The sequence below is a fragment of the Triturus cristatus genome, chromosome 6 (assembly GCF_964204655.1).
Source record: "Triturus cristatus chromosome 6, aTriCri1.1, whole genome shotgun sequence".
In the NCBI taxonomy this organism is placed as follows: Eukaryota; Metazoa; Chordata; class Amphibia; order Caudata; family Salamandridae; genus Triturus; species Triturus cristatus.
This window is the reverse complement of record NC_140589.1, coordinates 143,438,858-143,466,087: the sequence shown is the minus strand read 5'-3', so window position 1 is coordinate 143,466,087 and position 27,230 is coordinate 143,438,858. Positions and strand designations below refer to the sequence as shown.

At 46.6% G+C, this 27,230-nt stretch overlaps 1 pseudogene; it reads left to right on the top strand.

Annotated features, from left to right (window-relative positions):
• Positions 1 to 24,512: 24,512 nt before the first annotated feature.
• On the top strand, positions 24,513 to 25,103 carry LOC146816519 (dnaJ homolog subfamily C member 5 pseudogene; annotated as a pseudogene).
• Positions 25,104 to 27,230: the final 2,127 nt, after the last annotated feature.

Sequence of the window (27,230 nt, the reverse complement as noted above, 5' to 3'; positions counted from 1 at the left end):
AGCCTCCACCTGGGGAGGTGGGGGAGGTCCGTCCGCGTCGCCTCCCCCCGCCAGGGCACCCTCCGTTATTGAAGGAAGAAGTGACTGGGAAGATCCGCACAGCGTGCCAGGGTGAAATTCAGCAGGCCGATGAAAAAGATGGCTGGGTGCAGCTTAGCTGGCCGGCGAGTAAAAGGCGGTCGGGGTGCCTGGCGAGCCTCCACCTGGGGAGGTGGGGGAGGCCCGTCCGCGTCGCCTCCCCCCGCCAGGGCACCAGCCCTCATTAAAGAAAGAAGAGAAAGCGGAAAGGCCCGCACAGCGTGGCGGGCTCCGCCTTGGTGTTGCCAGAACTTCGGCGCTTCGTATAGCCTCCGGCCTATTCGCACAATCGCCCGCCACTGATGTCAAGGGATTTTTGCATGGCTTTTATAGCCCAAAGTCAACTAAGAGGGACCGCCCAAAACAGGCCAATGTTGCGATTTCGAGGAAGGAGAGGCGAGGACGGTGTCACGTGGACGTTAAGGCTTTGGGATGGAGGTTGCAGCAGACTGTCATGTAAATAGTTGTTTTAAAACGTGTTTTAACCTGTTTACCCTGTTGGTGTGTTTGTTATATCCTATAAGTTATTAAAATGTTATAACTACATTACTTCGTTGGAGTGTTTGTACATATTTGTAGTTTGATGACGAGCACAAGGAGGTTACTGTGCAATCGGAAAAATAACATAGCCCAATTGTGCGCGATCTAGCCCTAGTTTGGTGACGTCGATGGTGGGTGTCAGCAGGCTTCCGTTTGTGCGGGATTTTGTCATGCTTATTGGGCGGGGTGGGCAGTAGGGCAGACATGTTTAGGTAGCGAGAGTAATGGAGTCGGGCTACCTCGCGGTCGTCTCGACCGTGAGCTTGACTCGTTCCCTTGGTTTCATATGTCCCACAAAGGGCTAACTCCTAGCGTTATTTTAGTTTTTGTAAGGTCAAAAAGGATCCTACCAGTGCCTTTACTATCTTGTCGATTCCTGTTCGTTCATCCTTAGTTAATCGATTCATTCTGGTGGACTCTTTCTTTCCTATCTCATGGTCGTCTAGCGTTGTAGTCGACGTTGGGTTCGGCACAAGAGGCTCAGCCGGCGCGGAGGCCGTGAGGGCCGAGGCCCTTGTACTGCTTTCGCTCGTGTTCGGGGGTTGTGGGTGTTGCACTATTGATTGGGAGGGTGCATACGGAGGGGGCATGTAAATGATCGGGGGACCTAACAGTAATTCGTCATTCGTTCGCTGCTTGGAGGACAACTCAGGGTAGAGCAGAGAAGGGGTCCTAACAGCGTACTGGCCTGAGGTTTCGGGCTCCTGTCTTAGTTTAGTTTCCCTTCTCTCCTTTATGTCTTCTTCTAACTTTTTAGCGGCAAGGTGAGCTGCCTTTCGTAATTCCTTTTCTGCTTTTACTTCTTCCCTCTTTTTCCGTTGCGTCGCTTCTTTGCGCCACATGCCAATACTGTCAAGCATAGTAGGCGTCGTCTTATTGCTACGCAGAGCTACTTCTAGCGCTTCTATCTTGCGGTCGTCGAAGGATCCCATCAGTGGCCACTGACTTTCGGGGTCCTTCTTGGTATATTTATGCCACAGCTTGCTATAAGCTACGGCGACTAGTCCATATTTAGTGAACATGTCCTTATTAGGGGTGCCTTCCAGTGGAGCCGGGTGGTTCACCTCTAATAAGCGGTCCGGGCAGAACCAACTACCAATCAGTGGGGAGAAGATAGGCATGACGGGTTTCAACGGGGACAAAAGTCAGCACTACCTATCTTTTCACTGCTTGCAAAGACTAGACAGAATATCTCTATTCTTCGTTATTTGTAAGCAGAGAATACCTCCAAAGAACCAATATCGAACAACTAGTGTTCGGACAATCAATCAATCAATCAATGGGGAGATAAAGATAGGCACGACGGGTTTCAACGAGGACAAAAGTCTGCGTTACCTACCCTTCACTATTTGCAAAGACTAGACAGAATATTCCTATTCTACGTTATTTGCAAACAGAGAATATCTCAAAAAGCACTATTCTTCAAAACAATCAATGTTCGGACAATCAATCAATGGGGAGATAAAGATAGGCACGACGGGTTTCAACGGGGACAAAAGTCTGCGTTACCTACCCTTCACTATCTGCAAAGGGAGAGAGAGAGAGTATTTCTACTCCTCCCCGTTTGTAGACAGCGAATATCTCAAAGAGAACAATCAATGAGCAATACTAGTATTCAAACAATCAATCAATTATTTCGCACTTTTGTCGTATTTCACGACCTTACCCGGACCGCGTGGACAGTTTCTCGTCTTCCGCCTCCAGCGCCCGATCGTCCTCTACTCTCCGTATTTGCCGCGGCACTCCTGATGGTTCCCAGTCAGGACCGTAGATCACTCGAGAGAGGTCTGCTCGGAACCAGTGAAGTTCGGATGATCGGCTGCCAGACGAGGGTCTATTGGGCAGGAGCTCTCCCGATCGTTGCAGTCGTTCACTCTGTCGTCGGGACCTCTCCCACTGGATCCACGTGTCGCTGATGGGCCCCACGTTGGGCGCCAATTGTTAAATGGTAGCGGCAGTTTCAGTCGGTATTCTTTCAAGTATTTGCCCGGCGGTAATCGCCTCTCATACCACTCGATAATTTACCAATAAAAGAGGCAGGCGCTGGAGACTGGAAGGCAGGAAACAAGGTTTTATTCCGTCGGAGCAGAACACATCAGATCAGACAGCAAGGTATCGTCACGAGGTGCTCTAACTGCATCTCTGAGACCTGGTCTCTTATACACTGGTTTATTACTTTATTATACATAGTACATTCTTGAGATTCCCTTGATGTGCGGGGAAATATCCCCTGAAGCCCCGGCTCAGATCCGATCCCACACATGGTTGCAGTAGAGGTTCCCACCCTACCCGCAGTGGGAGATGGCTATCGCGCAGCAGGGAATTCCGCTAATTCCCGGGGGTGTGTGCAACCGGCCGGGTCTCAGGGGGTAGGGGCTTTGATTCTACTGTAATCCCTTTGATGTGGGGTGTTTCCCTTACAGTAGGGGCAATAAACTGCATCCGCAGGGCTAGGTGATGGCCTGGGACCAGTTCAGACAATGGGGCGCAGGGGAAGGGGGTTATCAAAGGAGAGGCATGACCATGTATGGGTTGTCGGTCGGAAGTGGTTCCGTAGCAGGGTCGCGCAGAAGGAGAGGGTTTATGGCCTGTATGAGAGAGCGGGGGTGGCCGGCGCGCGGGGGATGCTCGCAGCGCCGGGGGAAAGCGCTGGCGATCGAGAGTGAGCGGGGAGAGAGAGTGGGGTGCCTAAAATGGCAGCCGTGCGTTCGCTGTGCGTGGTGCTGGGGAGGGGCAAGATGGCGCAGATAATGTTCAGTTTGCAAGCTAAATTTCCACAGAGTGGGATTGTGTGTCATGGAGAGTAATTATATGGTATGGTATTTTGTGTTGTGGAGTGTTCTGTAGTGGAGTTTAATTATGTTGAGTGATGTAGAATTATGTGGTGTGGATTGTATGTATGTGGTGTGTTATGTAATGGTGTTGTATTATGTGATTTCTTGTTGAATTATGTGGTGTGGAATGGAAAAGTGTTGAGTTGATTTTGTGGAACCATGTGACACTGAATGAAATTCTGGTGATTTTGAATTATATGGCATTGTGTAGAGTGTGTTTATATGGATTGTTGCACTGTGGTATAGATTGGTTTTATGTGAGGTGTATTTATGTGAGCGAGAGATAGGCTGGAGGGATACAAGAGGGGAGGAGAGAAAAGAGATAGGAGGAGGGGAAGTGACATGCCCAGCGCTTCCTGGGGGAAGGGCCTGTTCTGTACTGAGTGAAGCTCACAAGTGACAGCCTGACTTTATTTTAACTGCAAGGCAGGGCCGATTTATCAAGAACCCAGTGTGCTTGTGTCAGAGAGACAACTACTCCCATATATTTCATTTTACTTTACATTTTTGTAAATAGCATACTAAACCCACTAGAGGGGGTGACCGTCATGCTCTACAAAATGCAGGTTTTGTAGACAAAACCTAATACCGAAGTCCATAAAACAAGTTGGAATTCACAGTTACTGTTCAACAGATGGCAAACCTGCACATTGATACACAAAGGAAGAATGGAGGGAAAGAAAACACTGGTTCTATGAAGAGGGTGCTGTAGCTATCATGTGTGCAGCAGTTTCAAGTGGCAGTGGGGCGCGAGGCACCCATTAACCCCCATTTAGGACTGTCTTACTTTTCAATAAACGGAGCAGGGTGTTTGCCCTTGGCCCAATGACCACCCTCGAGGCTGACCGAGGGGAGAAGTTATTAACCAAGATCTAGGTTTCTAAGGAACTCGATGCTGAAAATGTTATGCATAGATTGGGAAGCAGCCCTGACCCGTTATTGCAGAGTCAGCCATGATAGATGTATTACTAGTTGGGGCTACATTCTGGATATGCCCCAGTTTATCCTTCCCTGAAAACTATTTAATTACACTCGGGAGCAGGTGCTGGTGCTGTGTGGGGCTCCGCATTAAATTGTAGACCCATGTACTGCAAAAAAAAACACACACATTAAGCATACAAGACCACCTTGACTCTACTGAGCGTTTCACTGAGTGACAATCGTTCAGGAGATCAGTTGTATGGCGGAGGCACACTGAGTTGACAACAGGAGAGGTTAGGAAAGGAGGGGTCAGAGATATAAAACGCTATTCCATAGGAAGGCGTTATAGTGGTAAAGGACGTTGTCATATCTTCGTGTAAGGATGTTATGTGGTGTGTAGTCTCATACATCGCGCCACTTAGGCAGGGCAGGTGCTTTTTCTGACTTTGCATATCTGAATCTTTCGATGCAGTCGGCGATTCTACAAACCAGGGATGGACCAGACAGTACGTGATCCAATAAATTATAGTGAATGGGCCCGTTAGAATGGACTTTCTCCCTTGTACAAAATTAAAGCCCTCCAGTCGAAGGACTGCTCCCCGCATGAGTAAGATGTCAAACACAAAGGCACTCCTAGCTCCAGACACCACCTCAGCACCTTAGTAAACATTGATTCCTGGTGAGAAAGGGGCGGCCCTAAAGTGGTGGCAAACGAAGGAGGCCCAATCTCAGACTTTAAAACTACGGTGGCGTTTTGTTGCTGTAAACAGTGAGTCAGAAGTACTGATCCGCCATGCACCCGCACTTTACCATCTGATGCAATCACATGTTATTCATCGCAGCCTAGCAGCGTCGCTCCATCATTAGTGTTGTCTCCCCGCACATGCAGCGCCACTCTGGGAATGTACACATATAAAAAGCATTTTATGCAAGAACATTCGTGATAAAGCATTATTGTCTTCCCAATTAAAGAAATACAACTCCAAGTGCTGTACGTTACTAAGGCTGCGTGGAATGTTGCCGGTTACACTGCTGTTATAAACTTTAACACACAGGGGTACCTGTACTTGTCGTTTCTGTCGTCCGCGCTGCACCTGCTCCCTCCTTCCTGGGCACCCGGGAAAGGGACTTAGCAGTCTTCATCCTCCACCGCCTCTATAGCCACCGTGATGTGCACCTGGGCCCTGCGCTCAGGGGCCAGGCTAGCACTCTCCCCCTCACTGTCGTCACCGGGACCATTGGTGACTAGGACACGGCTACCACCTCCGTGGGGACTAAGCCATCATCGCCCCTCTCGCTGTCAGCTCTGATTCCCATGCTGCTTGCTTCGTGGGTCAGGCTGACCAGCCTCTCGCTCAGCGGACTGCCAGAACCCTCCAGGAACGGGTCCGACTCGCTCCCTGACGGAGGCCCCATCCCCGAGCGGCACCCTACTACTACCAGACCCCGAGGCAGCCCTCCTTCATCGCTGGGCTCTTTTGGGTGCTGCCCGTGGGGGCGCCTCTGCCTCAGGGACGCAGCTCGCCTGTGCCATGAGGCCGCCCTCCTCCTCCTCCGGAAAGGAGCAGCAATGCAGATTACAGGAGTTGCCGTGCTCTACCACAGGAGAGACCTCCCCTCTTGCCTCGGGGTCACAGTGATGAATGTACTGAGACCCTCAGGGGTCCTGTGGGGTGCTGTGGTCCCGAGCGAAGAGCGAGGCTGGCCAGGGAGGTGTCACTGATGCCTTCACGCTCATTGGAGCGAATCAAAGGCTTTTGGGAATGCGGCCCCGTGATAATCACGAGTTAAAAACAAGCATTTGCAATGTTATCGGTCCGATTGCATTGCACATGCTTAAGTTGAAAACTGAGCACAGCGCCGCTTCACAGATACCGCGCTTGGTTTCTTTATATATTTCTTAACTTCAACTTTGAAGCGGGCGCTGCACTCAGTGCTAAAGTTAAGAAATATATAAATAAACCGAGCGCAGTGTCCGTGAAGCGGCGCCGCGCTCAGTTTCAAAGTAAAAACAAGCACGGTCGCGAAAGGAAAACAAGGAACGGGAGTGCAGCAATTGAGGAGCAGTGATAAATGCTCCCCCACTCCCTTCACAAGCACATGAGGCGTCTGCTCTTCTAACAAGCCGGATGTCACCCGCTTTACGGCAGTCTTCAGCAACAAGCACGGTCCGCTTTCACTTTCGTCCTTGTGAAAGCTTTCTTGTCTTTATAGGGCCATGTGTTTCAAACACATGGCCCCATAAAGATAAGCAATCTTTCACGACGCACGGAAGGCAGACGAGCCCGTCCAAATGGGACGGCTCAAAAACCCGAACAAAAACGTCACTAACACCTCTTTTCCAATGGCTGGCCTCCGTTTAGCCTAAACGGTGACGCCGGCCAATGGAAAAGAGGGGCGGGGCTTAATGCCCTTTACAGAAAATACCCAAAGTCATTAAATCTCGCCAGCGAGACTGCGCATGTGCGCAGCCCATGCCAGGCGAGACCTAAATAGTGAGTTGTTGAGAAAAGCTTATGTTCCATGGACTACCAACACACTGCTCTGTTATGACTGTTTATATAGCACACATTTTATTTATTTATTTTTTATTTATTTATTGCGATTTTATATAGCGCGAACATTACCCGAAGGTGTCAGAGCGCTTTACAAAAGTACCAGTTGTGTTACATAAGGACTTTGGATGACATGAGTTACATAAGAGATAAAAATGGAAAAAAAATGAAAATGTACAAGTTATAAAGTCACTCAAGGAAGAGATACAAGCAGATAAACTCTAAGATCACATAGGAATGGTAGAAGTACAAAGGTCAGCTACATATACTAGTGGTTAGAGTTATATATATACACAAGTTGCAAATTCACATTTCACCCGGGAGTGTATCCAGGGGCTAGAAAGAAGGGTTGTGTTGGCTTTGACAGGGGTCTAATGTCCAGCAGCAGTGGCGTAGCCAGTGTGCCATGGACCCTAGTGCAATGGACGAAATAGGACCCCTGGCTGCGGTGGTTTGAATGACAAAGTACAACATTAATCAGGGTTCAGTGGGACCATCAGGCCCCAGATCACCTGCTGCACTAATGAAAGCTACACCCCTGTTTAGGAGAGATCTTACACCACTGCATCTAAGAGACAATGGCAGGTAAGTGTGTTACTAGGGGTTGGGCTCTGTAGGAGTGGGGGTAAAGAGGGAAAGAAGAGTTGCAACTGACAAGAAAAAAAAAGCCGGAAGGAACGGGAGTCCATATGAAGCAGGAAAGAAACTTCTAGGCTGAAGAACTGAGAGGTAAATGGTGAAAGGACAAGAGGGGCATTTAGTTAAAGTGACAGGGGAAGAAGAAGAGCTGTGGTGAGAGCAGAAACTGAAACTGGGATAATGAAAAAAGAGGGGAACTAGGTAATTGAGTTATGATGGGAGAAAAAGAGGATGAGCTGGATGGAGAGGATAAAACGTGTGAAGGGGAATGACAGGAGCACGGATGAAGACAGGAGATCTGATTAATTAAAGGAGATGACATGAAATGGAGAGTGTAGCTGTTGCTCAGCAGGAGTGAGGGAAAGAAAGAAGACCCATGCTTGAAAGAAGGGATTGGTAAGGGTAGAACCGCTCACATGGAGCTAAAGAATGACAAGAAGACCTTTGTAGAGGAGGAAGTATACAGCAAAGGGAACGAAAAGCATGATTAGGGTAAGGGAAGGAGAGCAAGATCTCCTCTGAAAAGGGACAGAAGAGTTGAATGATGAGAGGGGAGCTCATATGAAAGAGTGAGATAGCCCTTTAAACCCATTTTCTCATGACCAATGCTGCTGGACAAATGTTCATTAAACTTCACACACAAATTCCCACACATTAAGCTATATCGGTACTGCCCCAATGAGCTTTACCGTTTTTTCATAATAATCAAAAATCCTTGAACGTGTCCCTCTTCTCGGTGCCCACCAAAAGTGGGTAAAGGAGTTGGTGAGTGGAATTTAAGAAAAAAGAGAAGACAACGGATTTTCAAACACACAAAATGTGATGGGGGAATGCTCGCAATAAGTCTAACCATGTTTTTACCCACCATGCCACTCAGTTTTGACCCAACCATATGCAAATCAGTCTTGACTCTGCTCCAATAGGAACAGTCCAGCTTGAACAGCCAGGTCTCCCTGATCCGGAAGACAAGTAACCCAAGACCGGCTTTCGGCTGATTGGGACTCGCCCAGTGAGCATGGGACCCACGTCTTGGCATACACTTGTCACTTAGGCCAGCACATCAAACACACAAAAGGTAATGGGAAGAATACTTGCAGCAAGTCTAACCAATTGCAATCACAAGTGGTAGCATTCCAGCCCATCATTCTTTTGCCCACCATGACACCTCAGTTTGGACGAAGCTATATGCAAACCAGTTTTGACCCTGCTCCAATAGGAACAGTCCAGCCCGAACCACCAGGCCAGGTCCTCCTTAAACAGGAACACAACTAGCCCATGACTGCTTTTGTCCTGGTTGGGGCTCGTGAGTCAGATGTGGCTAGGTTCCAATGACAAAGTCAGCATGGGACCCATATCTGGGCATACCCTTGACACTAAGGTCTACGTTTTCACATCACACAAAAATTGACAAAATACCTTTTGAAATGTTCGGAGGACAAAGGGGTGCACAGGGGTAGGTCCAATGATGGTATGGGAAAAGAAAGGGATGAGAGATGTGAGTGATGTGTTTGTGGTGGAAAGTAGAGAAAGAGAGCTTGAAAATCAAGTGAAGACGAAAGTAAACTATGAAATCCATGAAGCTGTATATAAACAAAGGTGGATGTATGAGCTATAGTGCTGGTTAAAGCATCTATTGGACACAAGTCTAATTCTATGTTCATCAAACTACTAAAGGAGATAAAATTGTTTAAGGGAAAATTGAAGTTGGAACATGACTGGATTTGGATTGTTTATTGTCTGGCTTTCATAAACAATAAGGCCCCTAAAAACTTTAAAAAGAGAACTTTTAACTTTATTCTGTACCCACTGTATATGCTGATGTCTATTGGTTTGGGAAGAGTCTTGCATTTCATTCCCTATCATCTGGAGTTCTTATGCTTCTTCCCTTGGACTTTACACAGCATATATTGCAATGGCCAGGCCAGAAGAGCACCCATCCCCTTGTAAGCTCGGTGCGACGACTCATCGCAAGTAGAGGTCGGGCCTTTCTCAGTTTCTTGAGTTGACAGAGACTTTTAGGAAAGTTCTGCTTCTCCTTGCTTTTCTGCTGGGAAGTGACACCACCCTTAAATCCTTTACAAGCATCCACACAGGTGAACAACAGCAACACGGTGCTACCGTACAACACTGTCGACTCTCCTTTTAGTTTATCAACAGTCAGTGATGGCCTTTGACCTTCCTTATTAGCCTGTTTATTAAACATACTAAGCAGTACATAAACATCCAGATGTTGGCTGTTCACTGATAAACATCTTTAATTTGAAGAGTTTGTTATGAAGTTTGAATTGGCAAATTATATGATAATGGCTTTAGAACCAAATAAAGGGTTGATGTGCTTTTGAATCAATTTGGAGAGGTAAACATAATGCAACTAATCAAAGAAAGGTCAGTGGTGCACTTATTCTAATAGAGGTTGGCAACCCACTGAAAACTTGAGCTAGCCTCTAGCCAGATGCCTACCTCTGGCTCAGCTCGAGGTTCTCTTTGATCCTTGAGCTCCATGTGAGCCGAGCCCTCGTGTGGCACATATGCCACCACACTCTTACCACAATTACCAATAAAGAAACACATGACAGTGACCTTTGATGTAAAACGGGGAGACCCAGAGACACATTTAAAGAGGCTGAACTCCACATTGTGTAACCAGTTAACATGGATTCAATTCCAGTGTACTCGTTTTTTGTAGTCCTTGACTAATATTTTATTTTAAAAAAACACCAGATAGACCCCCTGGGTCTGATATAAGAAAGAGTGATGGAGTGCCCCATTCACAGGACTGTTTCCCTCACCCACCCAAAGGTGGCATGCTTTATCATAGGGATACCAACTCGCATTACGAACCTGGTCAAAAGGTGGCCTGCAAGTCCCTCCCTGAGAGGGAGGATGGCAGGGATGTTTTTGTGAGAAAAGAGGTATCCTAAAACCTATAGAAGAGCAGGATGTGGTGTAGGGAGGAAAAAAGAGAGAAGTGTGTGTGAGCTAAAATTAATGCTGGGGAACGGCAAAATAAATTTTAGTGGGGCGTCCAGAGGTTAGGAAAACAAAAATCACTATGACGGGGTTATTCAACCTGTCACAGGACAGTGGGTCGACATGTTTCAGCCTTATACCCTCCATAGAGGTGTAGCGGCTTTCTTCAGGACTGACAAAAAAAGAGATATATTAATCAAAGCAATAAACCAATAAGTGTGCATAACAACACTTATTCATTTGTATTATTTATTGATAGTTTTTGTTATGAACACTTATTTGTTTATTGCTTAGATTAATATTTGCATAGAGTGCGTTACAGTAATTTTGTGTTGGAATTGAACACATTGTCTCTTTTTCAGGTAGACACACTGACCAGTGGACCCTACATTTTGAAGTGACGAACCACTCCATCCACTGGTTTTGTACTTTCACTATAGGTTTGCATGTGGGGAGAATTTACTCCACCTTGTTCTCTTTTTTTGTGTTGATTTAATACGCTATAGTGTTGTTGCATAATCACAGTAATCTAGGCCCCATATTGGGTGCAGATGACAAGTGACTTGCCTCTTGGTACACCAGTGGCATTGTTGTAAGGGTGGGGGACATGTATATATCTACGTGCATGTGGAAAAACAACCTTTTATCAAATGCCTGTCAATGTAGTGATATATATGTGGCACACTAAGATGAAACTCTTCCATGCGTAAATTAAATGTTGTTGTTTGAATTTTGAAAATACTTTATCATCTTTTTATACCTCGTTTGTTACATGCAAACATTAGATGGTTTGCTTTGAACATGGCCCACAGAAACCCTGACTCCAGAGATGCTGGAGCTAGGCCAAGTGGCCACTCTGATGAGAGCCACATGTGACTTTTTGAAAGGATCTAATCAAAGCCAAGTGCATTTTCTTGTATATATAGTCTAAACCCATAAAGGAATACATCCCATAATATATACGGACACCCTGGCTCCATGAGGACGACAGGCAATCTATAACAGCAACTGGTTTTCGTGTATCGTCCCACACACTCCTGCAGGACATCAGTGACACGGCTGGGAAGAGCTCTCGTCGGTCGAGCTCTTTCCAAGGGGCAGGGATTGGCATACAGCTCATCACGTTGTTGGAGTTTTTTGTTGTGACCAAGTCCTTGAGACCAGTCCTTTGTATATATGTTCCACTTCTCAGGCCACAGGCTGACTTGCTGGAATAGGCTTGATATAGGGTTGGTGAACACAAAGAAAATTTTGTACTCCAAAGGAAAGATGTGCATTCAGAATCAGACAGAAAACAACTGCCTTAAAGTGGTGGCTGTGGAGGGCGAGGGTAGGAGAACGTAGTGTACGGGGGACATGCAGGAGCCACATCTCTGCCTATGAGGCATGCTACCACCTGTGGCTACATACATGCTGGGATACCCCACCCTTTATCCATATACAGTAGTATGTCAAAATATTGATAACAAAATTATTGTGTGACTTAATATCCTGGCCTAAATAGGGAAAGAGCAGAGTCGCCTACATGCCTTCGGTGCAACAATGCTAGAGGGGACTTCATGCACACACTATGGGGATTGCCCCTCATCCATGGGTCTTGGACCGAGATCCTGGAGGAACTAAGTAAGGTCCGGGAAGTTGTAATTCCAGCTGAATCTGCATATCTCATATTGGGTATCCCAAGCGATGTAGATATTCCAATGTCCGACCTTCTCTACTGCGCTCTGGGACTAGTAGTTGCAAAACGAGATATGACAAGGAGATGGGGGCGGCCGAAGTCCCGACTATTTAAGAGTGGAGGAGAGGTATGGACATTTACATGGCGGCCGCAAAGGTCGCAAATGCCAGCAGGGGCTGCCCCCGAAAATTCTGAAGATGTGGGGCCGGTTGATAGGTTCTATTGGGCTTGATCTTGTAGATGATGCTATGAACAGCATGCTCGACCCTTTCGCAAAATAAACCATGATATGTCCCTGGGTCAGTTGGTCAGTAAATAAGAATGTGGCATTCAAGTTGTGGGTATGGGACTATGCCTGTCCGCACTGCAGTATTTTGACTCCCTTGTACCACCTTATAAATGTGGATTTACAGCTGCATGACTCACTACAACTTATGTACGTGTCCTCTTGTTGTTATTGTTTGTTTTTGAAAATTACAGAATAAAAAGATATTAAAATATATACAAATATCCTGGCCTATATACGAGACAATCACTCCACTGGGTGTAGACTTTCTATCACTAATTCTAATAGGGTGATATTTTTGTAAATGATATTTAGACCACTATATTTTTGTCAGACAACACACAAATACACACTTTTGATTCTTTCCACCCTCAACCCCATTCCAAAGGAGCCCAGTTGTGACACTTTGCACAAATCTTACCAGAAATATTAATAGGCAACCTCTCCAAGCTGCCATATAGGTTAAGAGGCCTTTGACCCATAATTATCAATGACCAATCTTTTAGTCTTATCATGGCCTGGGCAGGTGGATAGTAGTTACTTATGTTAGAAGGAGTTCTACTTTGTACCTCTGCTGTGCAGCAGAATCTAGACATTTGACTGGAAGCACCAACAAAATTCATGTAAAGCACCTGTCAGGGAAGTTGTGACAAAGACCGCCTCTGAAGCAAAACATTCAGATTGTTCAAAAGAAGGGAAAGATGTATTTTGGCTCCTAGGCAAGGGGACTTTCAATATTACACACCAGCAAGAAGAAATGGAAAAATAAGACCCTTATTTATTTAAATGAAATGGAGAAAATAAGTAGTCCTGTAATTGCTGGTGGTCCCACACTGAATCAACCGGGAGGACCACCTTCTACCGGCAAGGTCCGTAACAGTTCTATGGTTTCTTGTCTGTGCCCATCCCATATTGGCAGACTCAAATATGAGGCTGTTGAGAGGCTAATGGTGAAACAGGGGGACAAAACTGTGATATTAGTGAGGTCAATGGCAGCATCATTTATTTCATTGCTATCTCATCTCTACATTGTTTACCCTTGGTGTTAATCTAGAAGCCATCGTTGATGCATTTTCTCGTTTCCCTTTTCACACTTCTGCTGCTCTTTGCACCTGTAATTATCACCTAAATAACATTTAAAAGATTGCCTCTCTATTTACATTCCATGCTTCAAAAGATGTTCTTCTCAGTAAATTTCCAAACTTGACCAGGGAAGGCCAGCAATATATTGGCAGACTAACCCATCTCCTAGAGTACCAACCTAATTAGGACGCCAAACTTGAGGAAACCAAATGTGAACAAATGCTACTTTCAAAATGGTGGGCATGGGGTAGTACCAGAATATCACAACTAAAATATCGCCTGACCTTAGTATCCTTTGCAAAAATGTCGCCTCATTAGAGTTAGCAATAGAAATGAATACCCAACGGGACAATATTTTAGTATATGACATTTAGGACACAATGTTCCTGCCAAACGATATGTTTGCTAACAATATTCTGAAATGTAACCTGGGGCGACGATTGCACCATATGCCAAGGGGGCCACTTGGTAGGAGGTGGCTACCTCAGGCCTTGACTACTGTTTGTCCTGCCTAATTGAAATTCACACTCACATTATGGCTACAATGCGATCTGTGTCAAACGCTCTGATTCATCCAGCTCCTCCTTCTTCCATATCCTCTTCTATACTCAGTCATTATTTTGTAAAAAGAATAGGTGCCAGGGACCTCGTCAGGAGGCAACTTGCACCAGGCCATTTCTCCCGTTAGCGCCACCTAAAACAGAACCAACTACTAACCATGAAAGTGGGGAGAGGAGGTGGCGTAATGTCCAGAGCTGCTGACTTCGGAGCTGGGGAACCAGGTTCGAATCTTGGCGTCGGCTCAACATCCTGTGACTCTGGACAAATCACTTAATCTCCCTGTGCCTATCGTAAATGAATTTGTCCTTAACTGGTGATCATGAAAAGCACAGGTGTTGATTAAATGCCAGTGCTGAGCACCAGAAACCACCGGCTCAAATTAAGAACTGTCTATACTCTATTAAGGTCTCACCAAGACAGTGCATGCACTGTCTTGAAAGAGACATGTATATATTTTGTGGGCTTCAGCCTGCCCATAGGCTTCCCATTTGCTGGCACCGTCATTGCACTTCTGTTCTTTCTTCCTATTTGTCCTTGGCATGCATGCGCCTTGCCTCTTCCTGTATTTAGCCCTCCCCGAGCGCAGGAACCAATCACTACTATTCATCCTCTGCTCCCATTTAATGACCATTTTAGGGACTCATTTTTTCTTTGTTAAAGAGTCCTCCTTAGGAGCGCTTGTGTTTTAAATCGCTCCGAGCTCCATCTCTGTAAAAAAGGGCTGTAAATCATGTTCTCAGAGGGCACCTGTTCTGTGCCCCATCCCCTCCCTGCTTGCCCCTCCCGTTCCAGCCAGCTCTGTGTTTATTTTTTCATCACCCTCACAGTTCCGTGTGCTCGTGTTTTCACTTCGGTAGGTCTCACATCAGACTCCCTCTCTTAACAGCGAGGGCTGAAAGTCACTGAAAAAAACGCTATGATGCAGCCAGCGCAGGCCACGTCATAGCATTTTTTTGTGTTAGGAGGGCAAGGACAATAAACTCAACATAGGGCGCAAAGAGACTCGGCGTCGGCTCAACATCCTGTGATTCTGGGCTTTCAGGAAATTTCAACCATGCTGAACAGTAGATGTGCTGCTAGAAAACATGGCTAAAAGATATTCACATTGGCAAGGCCAATAGATGGGGCATTGCCGAGTCCTAATGGCTTTGCCAATGCTTGTTTTATATTGTTTTTAAATGAATACTTATATCCATGTCTACCTATCAAGTAACCGTGTAAGCTTCAGCTCGTCTTCGCCCACACATACGTGACTGTACTTCAATCTTCTCCTTGCGGGTTCAACTACGTCGGCATTGTCATGTGAGATTTGATTCCGTGACACGCCCCTTTTAACTTGCAGGAAATTAAAATCACCAGAACCCTGACATATATGTGTATGTTAATTTACACAGCCTACAGTATACTATTATTAAATATTCAAAACTACAAAGCCCTACCACTTTGATGTTGCTTCAAATTACATGTATTGTTTGCGTTTGACAGCGGATGGTGGAAGCTCTACTAATGGTAGTAAATGTGAAATATCTAAGCAAAAAGGTACTGGACATTCCAAAAGGGAATGTATACTGCCTTAGGGTTAAAACCACTTTCTCATTACAGGAAATAGGAATGGCCAATAATGGAACTGGTCCTAAATAGTGTTAAAACCAGAGACTACTGCCTGGAATGTAGGCTGCCTATGTCTCATCAAATAATGAAACATTCTGCAAATGTCTGACAGTAAATAGTTTCTATATGTCCTAAGATTACATGGTCTGTTTGCCTATTGGGAAGTGTGGTAAGTGGGGGGAGCATAGCGTGTCTTTTCAGTGTGTCCTGGAATGTATATAATGTTTACTTTGGTCATATAAGTAGTACGTGTGCACAGTTTCTTGTGTGGGTTCCAAACTAGTTAGTTGGAGAGTTACCTCACTGCGCAGCTGCGTTTCCGTGAGCTCATGTGTGATTCTGCAATAAAAGTAAAACTAGATTGCAAGGGTATTGCAATATTGGATTTCAGGGCCCTTTCAGGCCTCTAGCTACATTAGACCTTTCAAACAAGCAAAATGTATATTCTTTATAAGTGTTGAATACCTCCGTTATTCCTTGAACTAGGGTCAAGTGTTTAGATTTGTCCCAAGCAGGACAGCAGAAATGCCATACAGCCATTACCTTTGAGTGAATAGTTCAAGAACTTTGAGAGTATGACGTGCCCTGGCGTCTATAAATGGCAGAGGTCAGCTACGTCCACGTGCAGCGCGTGCAGCGCGCACAGCACGCCGGCCGCCGGGGTCAGCAAGAGGGAAGAGGAAGTCAGATCGGCCTGTGTGATGTATTGATTGTGGCACGAGCTCTGCTGGGCCAGCAGCGTGCCAGGCAGGAAGTAAGATATGTCTGTCTCTCTTGGCTAATTATCGCGCTTGGTTCGTCGTGCGGTTCTCAGTAACCCCACGAGACACCTCGGGTCAGTGCGGGCTGCAAAGGCCAGGCGTTACACGGGACTGCAGCAGAGCAAGCATGTGAATCTTTATGCCTAATGTTGCAAGACTCTGAGTGGTAGAACAAGCAGTGGGGTAAATAAGTCGGAGTGTATCATACATGCTAACGTTTGAGAAGAGAAAAGTGGGAAATAAAAAAAAGAATTTGGAGAATGTTTCCCCCACCCCATTGACTTCTATTGAGGCCTGAATGGGGTTATTGTCATGTATGGGCCTTGCAAGTCTGCAGAATCGGATATTAGAAATACAAATATATGTTTTTTTCCCTTAACTGTCAGGAGCACGGAGAAAGCCATATTTTACCAGCAAGCAGAACTCCCACGGCATCCTGATTAGGGCGCAAATTTGATTTGTGCAGGGATCCGCATAAGTCCTTAAGGGCCTCATGTAGAGCGTGATGGACCGGCTAGACCACTGCATGTGTGTCAAGAGTACCCTTGTCACCAATCTGACCATCCGCCCGTTCTCCTTTAGAGTCAGACGGACCATCATATTTCTGCCAGCAGACATCTTACACCATCGGACAGACGCACGTGGGACCGTCAGAATAAACATTTCAGATTGTCGATTTAGAGTGGACGTCTAATGAATTTTTTTCCGGTTCAAGACTGACAGGAAACGCCTGACCATCTTGAACAGAAAAAAATGATTCGTAGACCGTGGAAAAACATTCCCAAGATGTTGTTATACAAAAGCATACGCCTGCTTAGGTCGTTTTTTTTGTAAAACAAAACAGTTTGCTTAACAGCCCCATGAAACGGTGCTCATTCAGCAAACTCTAAGTGACTTCAGAGAAGCCACAGTAGCATAAAGTGCATAGGCATTTCCGCCAGACGAGGAGACCTCTCTTACTGTGGTGGGCTGTACCTCAGCCGGTGCAGCAGAGCGCATCCCTCCACTGCCCTGTTGAAACGAAGTTCAGTCCAGGAGGGTCTCAATGACAGTCTAACTACCTTATCTCAACCCGATAAATATAAAAGAAATGATTCCCGAGTATTGATTTAAATAATACAATAAAGTATTCTGGAATACATGGTCTTCTGCTCCAAGTATCTGATGTAGTAAGTGATGAATCAATATTACCCCCCCCCCCCAGAAAAATAACCATGTGCAGACCTGGCACATATACCGACAAATGGACAAAGCAAATACAAACACAAAAATATCTGGTTCATTAATTATAGTAATACATATTTAAAAGTCAGATTAACAATTTTTGGTTCATACACGTATTGCTGAAGGTGAAGTGCACAGTGAAACTTGGTTAAGTGAGAGAATACAAAGGGTAAACATGGTGCTGTGGGCTACAGGTAGGTCTTGTAAAGTAGTGCAGAATGCTCGGTCTTCAGGGCTTCTTTTGTTTGATGTTTGGGATTCAGTCCTGTCTGTTGGTGACAAACCTTTGAGGCAAATAGTCTGTGAGTGTCTTCAGGTCCACGCATGTCCCGCGTCATCTGCGGGAATTATCCAACTGATGCTACTCCACTGTGGAAATAGAAATATTGGGCTCCAATGTGTATGGCTTGCTCTGAAGTAGGCAGCTCCTGTTGGTTGGTTGCCCAGGCTGGATCCCATAGAATACAAATGTATCATCGCTAGAGAAGCAGAATTAATTTGTTCAGCATCAAGCGATTGATCAATGTATGTGATGCGGCAGATGCCACTCGGGCACCATCACATTGCACCAGTGGTGTGCAGGGCCATGAAAGGCCCAATCCTGGCTTGAGCCAGATGTCTAACTCTGGCTTGGCCAGAGGTCCTCTAGGACTCCTTGTCCAGAAACAAGCAGAAGTTTCTGGTAGCTTGCGCCTTCCCCGCGCCAGTTGGAGGAGACGAGTGAAAGAGACCTACAGAGTCAGAAATAATGAGAATGGGAATGAAGGAGGAAAAAAGAGAGGACGAGAAAGATAAAGAATGAAACAGAGTGTGTGTGTGTTTGTGTGAATAGAAGTAAATGTGTGAGGGTTTGAATAAAAGGCAGAAGTCAGTCCTTTTTCTTGTTGGCTCTAAAAGCCAAGCCAAACCCCTGGCTCGGCTCTTGGCTGCCTCTTTCCATTGTCTCCCTTGCCCACATGTACATGACACTGGAGTACGTAGGGGGAACACTGGCGGCTCCCCATACTCCGGGGCATGTTTGCATGTGGCGTGGCTGTCAGAATGCTGTATCCTCAGGAGTGCTGCAGTGCTCAAAAGGGCCCACCACCAGGCAACACCAATTCACCGAAGACTGTCCGAAAGGGTACAGGGTTATGGAATGGCCAGGTGAGGGGAAGGGTAATGGGGATAGGAACATCTGGGAGGGAGGTCTGAAAAGACAAGAATTCGAGAATTAATACAAAATATATGTACCTAACATTGCTATGCCCTGAACAATTCTCAATGGTAGTTTACCTGGTTGTACAGTTAGGGACAAAATCTCTCTCGCTCCCAGATGATTTCTTTCCTTTCCAAACAAATACACATGAGCTGAGGCTGCTGATAAGCACTCCAGTACGAGGAGCGGCACTCCATTTCATGCCAGTGCAAAGTTCACATGCAGATCACACAATTATATTTCCAATGTTCATTTTTGCTGTAAGTTAGGCAGCACGAGCATTATGAAGGTCTCAAATGAATATAAACAGAAAAATCACTCCATTCCGTAGCACACACCTAATCAAAATCAAGAATAGTGAATTAGAGAAAATTAGGGTGCATCCACGTGCCTGCTTAGAGCCTCCAACGCCTACCGGAGTTGCCGGCTGAACTCTCCACGAGCCGAAAACTACTAGATACGCTGCACAGGGAGGGAATGATAGGAGAGACAGAGGGACATTACCACCTCTACGATGATCTTCCGTAAAGAAGAGGCCCCTCGGAACACTGGGGATTCACTCTTTGTCAAGCCGCACAGCAACACACCCGCTGCGATGGTTTCCTCACAATACTGAGCAGGAAACAGTTGACATGACCTTCTTTTGACCCCGGTGTTTCCTGTGGAATAGGCCCAGGCCTCTGTGTAACATAATTTGGCGACCACGCCAATAACGACTCGGAAGTCGACAACAGTATAAAAAGAGAACAGAGGACTCAACCCAGCCAAGTACCACACATCGGGCATTAGACTAACGTATTTCAGTGTGGTGGTCCGTATCACCGCACTGAAATGGATTGTCAATTTGTCACACATATATAGCGCCTCAGCTCAGCTTTCAAGTGTCCTGAGAGCGCTGGCTGATTAGTACTAAAACATGATAAAAGCTGGAGTGCCAGTGGCAGGCAGCGCATGGTACAGGCTGCTCTGCAGGCTTGGGGACTGGCTGGGCTCAAGTGCAACATTGTAACACTATGAATCACCGCACGGTAGGGCATACAAGTTAGTGGTGTGAGTTTGTCACAGTTATAGGTGAGTGGGTGGCACAGCAGTTGAAATCAGTTTTGTTTTGCTGCCTCCTGCAATCATGAGGTCAGCTCGCTGCCGTAATGATGAATCCTGCGACACCGAAACAGCCGGGCCCATGCAGGGCTGCGGTCTATTGCAGCGGCTGAAACACAAGGCTACTGTGGCGGCCGGTATTGTGATGGTTAATCGTTTACAGCTCAGAAATGTAGCTGGTAGCTGAGCCGAGCGAACCTCAGCGGCGCCGGCCAGCCACCATTCACAGAGGCGACCCTGGTCGGCCTCTGTACAGAATGGCAGCAGCTCTCGCTGGCCGCCCGCGGTTCAAAATGAAGTGGGTGTGCCTTACTTCGTAAGCGCCCTCAGCAAGGTTAAAAATCATTCAGTTGCCGGAGGAGTACAGTCTGTTTCCAAAATGTACTCAGCCTCACTGACACTTCTACTGATGCAGGTTCAAACATCTGGTATGCAGTTCCTACGGGGGGTCAGGGAGGCAACGGGAGATCAAGGGGAGGGAGGACAGCAAGTCGGAGAAGGAACACTAGTAGGGAAGGGGAGAGCTCCAATAGGAGCAAGGGCCCTCACACACTCCAAGGGGTGTCATGCTTCATCATAGGACAGCTCCTCGTCGGGCCAGCACTGCAGTGCCCGACGGGTCCCGCAGTGGGGCTCTTTGCCGGAGATCTTCTATGTTGTTAAACCGGTAGGCCCTATATGATGAGGCAGTGTGGCAGACGTGTGGTGAGTAGAGTGGGGTAAGTGGTGTTTTAAAAATAGCTATAAGTGTCCGGAAAATATTTTATTATCTGGGCACTGATGCTATGGCTAAAAACAGACTAATACGAGTCAAGTCTGGCAGGAAAATTAAACCTGCTGCAGCTCAGTATGTGTAGTGTGAAGGGATAGTGATGCCCCAGGCCCATCCCCACACATGATCTACAGGCCCATCACCACACATGATCTACATTTAATTAAATTGCCCACATCAACATCATGCACATTGTCCATATGTCCCACGCGACCCCTCCCACATTCCAGAATCCTTATGCGCGCCCTCTGGTGCTGTGGCTGGCTTTGCAGGCCCCAGCCGGCCTGTCCCGTCAACTTGCTGCACATTCCTCGAGGCCATCCTGGAGTGAGTGTGTCCGGCGGCCACGGGAACTAAGCCGTCTCCACATGGACCTAGTAACCACAGCTAAAGGCGCCGCACGAATGCCTGATATGTTCGTTATGGAGACATGGCTCAATGAGGGCTCCAACCCGACCATCGCTACTGCCCTCCCCCTGGGGTACATGATAATTAGGAAGGACAGACCCGGCGGTAGGGGCGGGGGTGTGGCGATTATATATAAGAACTCCCTCTCCTGCCTACCATTACCTATGGCAGAGTTAGAGGGGGCGGAGGGCCTCGGTTTCCATCTGACGGTTTCTGCTCACCAGTCTATTGCTGGTGCGGTAATATACTGACCACCAGGGCCGGCAGGAAGGTTCCTGGAGTCTCTTGGCCATGTTATCTCGCCTATTGCCTCCAAGTATAGTCAGTGCCGGATTCTTGGGGATCTTAACATACATCTAGACCAAGCAACCGACCCAGAGTCCATAAAGTTATGCGAATCCCTGAGTATCCTTAACCTGACTCCCTATCTTTCGCTCCCTACACATGAAAAGGGTCATATCTTGGACCAAATCTTTTCAACAACTAGGTTAGAACCAGTTGTTCCTTCTCCCATTATCTGGTCCAACCTCTTTCTGCTTACCTTTAGGTTAGACAAGGTTCTGGGAAGGTCTCAGTCCTACTGTAAGCAGCGGACCAGAAGCTTTAGACCTTTCGACCAGATACCACCGGAGGCTTTAGCTGCCATACTTAGCCAACATCCTATACCCGTCAACGACATTTTAGAGCATGACGCGCTCTCACTGTTAGGCTGGCTCCAGGAGTGGACTATGCAACTAGCCCTGCCCAAAACCCGAGTTGCCAAACACGGTAGAGCCTCGGCCCCATGGTTTACTGAGTCACTAAGGAAAAGCAAAAGCGTGTGTAAATGTCTAGAATGTCTATGGAGAAGAAACTTTGATCCTCTGAATAAATTCTCCTATACAGTGGGGCTGGAATTGTTCAAGATTGTCAAGGACTTTTCTTCCCCAAATTCAACAAACAGCCCCTTCACCCCTACCTCTGAATGGACGAATCATATTGCGCAATATTTTCATTAAAAAATCAAAACTATTCAGATTCGTTCGGGGTTTTGCCCCTTGACAGCAAGAGCAATATTGACATGCCCTCCCCTGTGCGCCCAACTTCGGAGGAAACCCTTTTGGAGTTTCCACCTATTCCTATGGCCACTTCACTCAAAATTATGAAGACTTTGAAATCTGGATCTCCCTCGGACCCTTGTCCTGCTAAAACCCTGGCATCTATTGCCGAGGTAATGAATCCAGCCATCAACCAGGTCTTGAATCTATCCCTGTCTGAGGGAGTGATGCCGGAAAACTGGAAGCATGGAAAAATCCTCCCGCTCTTAAAAAAACCCTCAGCTGATCCCTTGGTAGCCAGCAATTACAGACCGATATCGTTGCTGCCTTACGTCTCCAAGGTATTGGAGAAGTATGTGAATGTCGCCAACAATGATTTTGTCGAGGCAACCCATGTTCTACACCCGAGCCAGTCAGGGTTTAGAGCTAATTTTAGTACGGAGTCAGCCCTGCTGGAACTCTCAGAGACGATTAAGACCACCCTTGATAGAGGAGGAAAGGCAGTGCTGATACTACTGGATCTCTCGGCGGCTTTCGATACCGTGCCCCACGATTTACTTCTGTGCAGACTGCAGGAATGTGGTATTGGGGGCACGGTGCTTAGGTGGTTCTCCTCCTTCTTGGAAAGCCGCCAGCAAACAGTCTGGTCACCCCCTTTTCGGCCCTCATTCCTCCGCTGAGTGTAGGAGTGCCACAGGGTTCTGTTCTAACCTCAACCCTGTTCAATATATATATGGTCCCCCTTGAACCCCTAGGAGAACAACATGGGGCAAAAATTATATCTCACGCCGACGACACTCAGTTGTTGTTTACCTGTGAGAAGGACAAAGCACTAGAAAGAAAAGATATCAACGCATGCTTGGCTAAGGTGTTTGCCTGGTTCAGGCAAAATCAACTGCTATGCAATTCAGACAAGTCTGAAATCGTTTTCTTTGGACATACTCCAGGCGACGAATGGTGGCCACAGAATTTGTCCCCCCCCCCCAGTAAGCCCAGTCACCACTGTAAAAAATCTAGGGGTGAAACTGGACTCTGACAAGTCCATGAAGTCCCAGGTCCAATCTGTGGCCGGCACTTGTTTTGGGTTATTAAAAATGATGAGGAATTTCCTCCCCTTGCTCCCTATCTCACATCGGAAAACTGTAGTTCAAGCCTTGATTACGTCAAGGCTGGACTATGTCAACGTGCTGTACTTGGGCCTTCCGGACTATTTACTTAGCCGCCTTCAGGTGATTCAAAATGCGGCTCCAAGGGCCGTCCTTATGGTCGGACCCAGGCCACACATGACCCCTCACTTAAAGTCCCTGCACTGGCTTTTAGTGAAAAAAGGGTAAGTTTTAAAGCTCTGGTGCTGACTTTCAAGGCACTTCATAACATCAGACCCCCTACATCAGGAATAAAATTCAGCCTGCGCATCACGTAAGGGGGGACGCTCCTTTCAGGTGGCAGCCGCGAAGCTATGGAACAGTCTGCCACTTTCCCTTAAACAGGAACAGGATCTCCTTAACTTTAGGCGAATCCTATAAACCTGGCTCTTCCAACAGTAGAAGAGACGTCATGCTGTTATGTTTCTTACCTCTCTGCCTTGGGGTCAAGACAGCACTGGGGCACTCCCTGGAGTAGCCGCGCGCTCTACAAATACCCCGAAACATAACATAACATAACATATAAATTGCACAGGGCCCCTCATATTGCCTTGCTTTCCGGCATCATGCCCCTGAATAGCTCTCTCTAACGAATCAACCTCGCTTATGCCAAAAGGTGAAAGAGTCGAGAGGCTGACCCTTCACCTCCCCCTTGCCTACATATTTTCCCTAAAACCCCAGCACCCGTCCCTAAAATCTAACCTGTCCTGGCCCGCTCCAGACCATTCACAAAGCAGCACAGGGTGAGACAGGCTTGCGCCTTAAGCTCCCCCTGGGCACCTTCATTGCGGGGTCTGCTCTGCAGTGCAGCCCATGTTTTGCAATCAGCAGAGCTCTGCAGACATTGGCTGGCTGGGGAGATGGTAGTCGATGGCGCAGGAGTGACACCCACAGTCACCTACCTACCTTGGGTCTCTAGGGTCTAGGAGAGGTAGCTGACAACTATCATCCTGATCACCGACTTTGAGGGTCGAACTATCACTAGAGTGATAACAAAGCTGTGAAAAAACGATATTTAAAACCTGTGTTTCTGCTACAGGCTTCATATGGAATCTATACATTGTGATACGGTTCAGAGTTGCCAAGAAGTCTCTGTAATGCACTGAGAACATGGCTGATCAATGACATAGGTCTCTGTCCACATCAGGAGAACCGCTGTACCAGATACTGAACCTGCAGAAGGGGGCAATGCACAAGGAAATCAAGAAATCCTTCAGGAAACTTGCACTAAAACATCACCCATATAGGAACCTGGACAATCCAGAGTCTTCTGAGAAATTCAAAGAGATCCACAGTGCCCGTGCAATACTGGTTGATGTGGCAAGGAGGAATATTTACAGGTACGGCTCACTTGGGCTCTATGTGGCAGAGCAATTCGGAGAAGAACATGTTAACATCTCCTTCATGCTCTCCAGCTGGTGGGCAAAGGGCCTATTTGCACTTAGTGGCCTGCTGACAGGTTGCTATTTCTGCTGCTGTTTGTGCTGCTGCTGCAACTGCTGCTGTGGAAAGTGGAAACCCAAGTCACCAGGTGGCAAAGACTATGAATACTAAGGGTCTCCTGAGAACCTGGAGGAGCAGATCAGGAAGACAGGCATGGAAAGAGATGGAAACAGACCAATTTTACCTCAGCTGTTAAATGAAAAGGAGGAAACGCAGTTGATCGGAGACGGCCATCGCAGTTACCACACTGACTCTTAGGAGCGGAGCAAACGGTGAACAACAGATCGCAACCATCAGGCACAGACTGACTTCCTACTTTTACACGAGCTTCAGACTGTCTCCTATTCTCCTTTCCAATCAATAAAGATAATGTTACCTGTAAAAAAAAACAATCATGCACATTGTCCACTTTATTCACGGACTGTGTGCACTGGGTGGCCATTATTGTGCGTGCTCGCAGTCTCACACCACGGTCTAGTACGCGGCAGCTTAATAGACACACTGCGATTTCTGATATTTATATGTTTCTCTCGTCTTCACTGCTTGATTTTGCTCGCAAGAAAGTGTCACTCGTTGAAATGTCACTCATAATTACACTGAAATTATGAACATGTCACATACAGCAATCTGAAACCTTGGCAGCTATGAGGACTGGTGAAAACAAATGCTTAACTGTTCTCATGATTGGTTTACCCTAAATAACAATAGTTCATGAAACGGGAATTTGTGGCTTGTTACATTTGCCCAGTGCTCTGATGCTCCACCCCTCAGAGAAGAGACTGTCTGATGAGGCTGCTGTGGCCTTCTCTTCCATGATTTCTTCTCAGATCAGCAATCTTCTCCCACACTTCACCTGCCTCCTCATGCGCAAAGGAAAGGATTGAGAGTCGAAGAGATAGGGACGCTTCTTGTATGATTGTAATGATGGTGACTGTCCACTCTCTCCTTCCCCGTGCAGATTCCTGCCGGTGCTCCCACATACTGCTTTGTAATTCCCCTGGTTGTCAGAAGTGGCCTGCTGCCGCCTTGGACTTCTAACACTACTTACCACAAGGGATGAACCCGATGTCCATCTGCGCACTTTGATTTTATCCCGCACTGAGCCAACTTCCTCGACTGGGCTAATGGAACATGAGTTTGGTCATGGGAGACGGAATTGGAGAGAATCTGCCGGTAAAGACAGGATGGAGTTTATCAGACCACAAGTAGTGGTGCTGGAACGATTTTCAGATCGGGGGTGCTGCCATCAATGTTACATCACTGAATTCATAGGGATTCTGGAAAACGCAACACTCGCACAAAGATTAAATGTCGCAAATGAGACACACCCATTCAGCAGTAGAGTGGTTAGGGTGTAATATGTAGCTGGTGGTGCATTTTGGAGCACACCATCACAAAGATATGATTAAAGTATGGTGTGGTAGCACTTTGTCATTTACAGACAGCACATTTTTCATTGAAATGACCACTAAATTTGCACAGACATGCAGTTTTACTGATAAAACTACATAACAAACAAATAATAAGGTGTGGAAATTGTGTTTCAGAGAATATGTGCGCAACTCCAAGTAAAGTGTTGTGGTTTGTTTTGATCCTGTTAAAATCTTTGCGTCCATCAGACCTAAGATTTTTTTTTAAAAAGTGCTTTATTTGTGGTTTCTTAGTTATTTGAAAATATTTGTAGAATTCATTTATAGGTACGTATTTCAAATGTTTTGTGTGTTTGAAGAAAAGGATATCCTATTGCCTTTCCTTCCACACAAGCAAGTTTGTCGCATAGTTCCCTTCACAAAATCCTCCCCCTTTGCAGTAAGAGAAAGATAAGTAAACAGTGGTCTCCATGGTAAAATAAGCAGCAATTCGTCAGAAGACTAGACTGGCATTTGACTTCTGCCACTCGCCTTCAGAACTCCAGCCGGCTTATTTTGGGAGTGTTGCAGCACGCCCCACACCTCTACTTCCAGTGCCTGACAGCCATCTCCAGTGCTGCAGTGTGAACCAAAGAGTTTAGCGATACTTTAAGTAATTTCCCTATTCACGCGACAAGTCAAAACTGAAGAAACTTGGGTTCAGGACCTTTAGCCATATTCAGGACCAGATCTGGAGGCCGGGCGTTCGTACAACGCTCCTTAAGTGTGGAATGACCGCCCACTCCCTCCCTCTAGCTCCTCTTCTTGAATTCCGCAAGAAGATCATGACCTGGCTTTTTAATTAACCAAACTACCATAGGCAGGGCTAGGCACAAACACCTGCTCAGCGCCAGGATAGCCTTGTGGCAGATAGTGCGCTTTACAAATATACATAACATACCATAACATAGCATAACATAGCATAACATAGCAACCAGTATAGCCCTCAGCAGCCGGCTTTAAGGATGTACTAGAG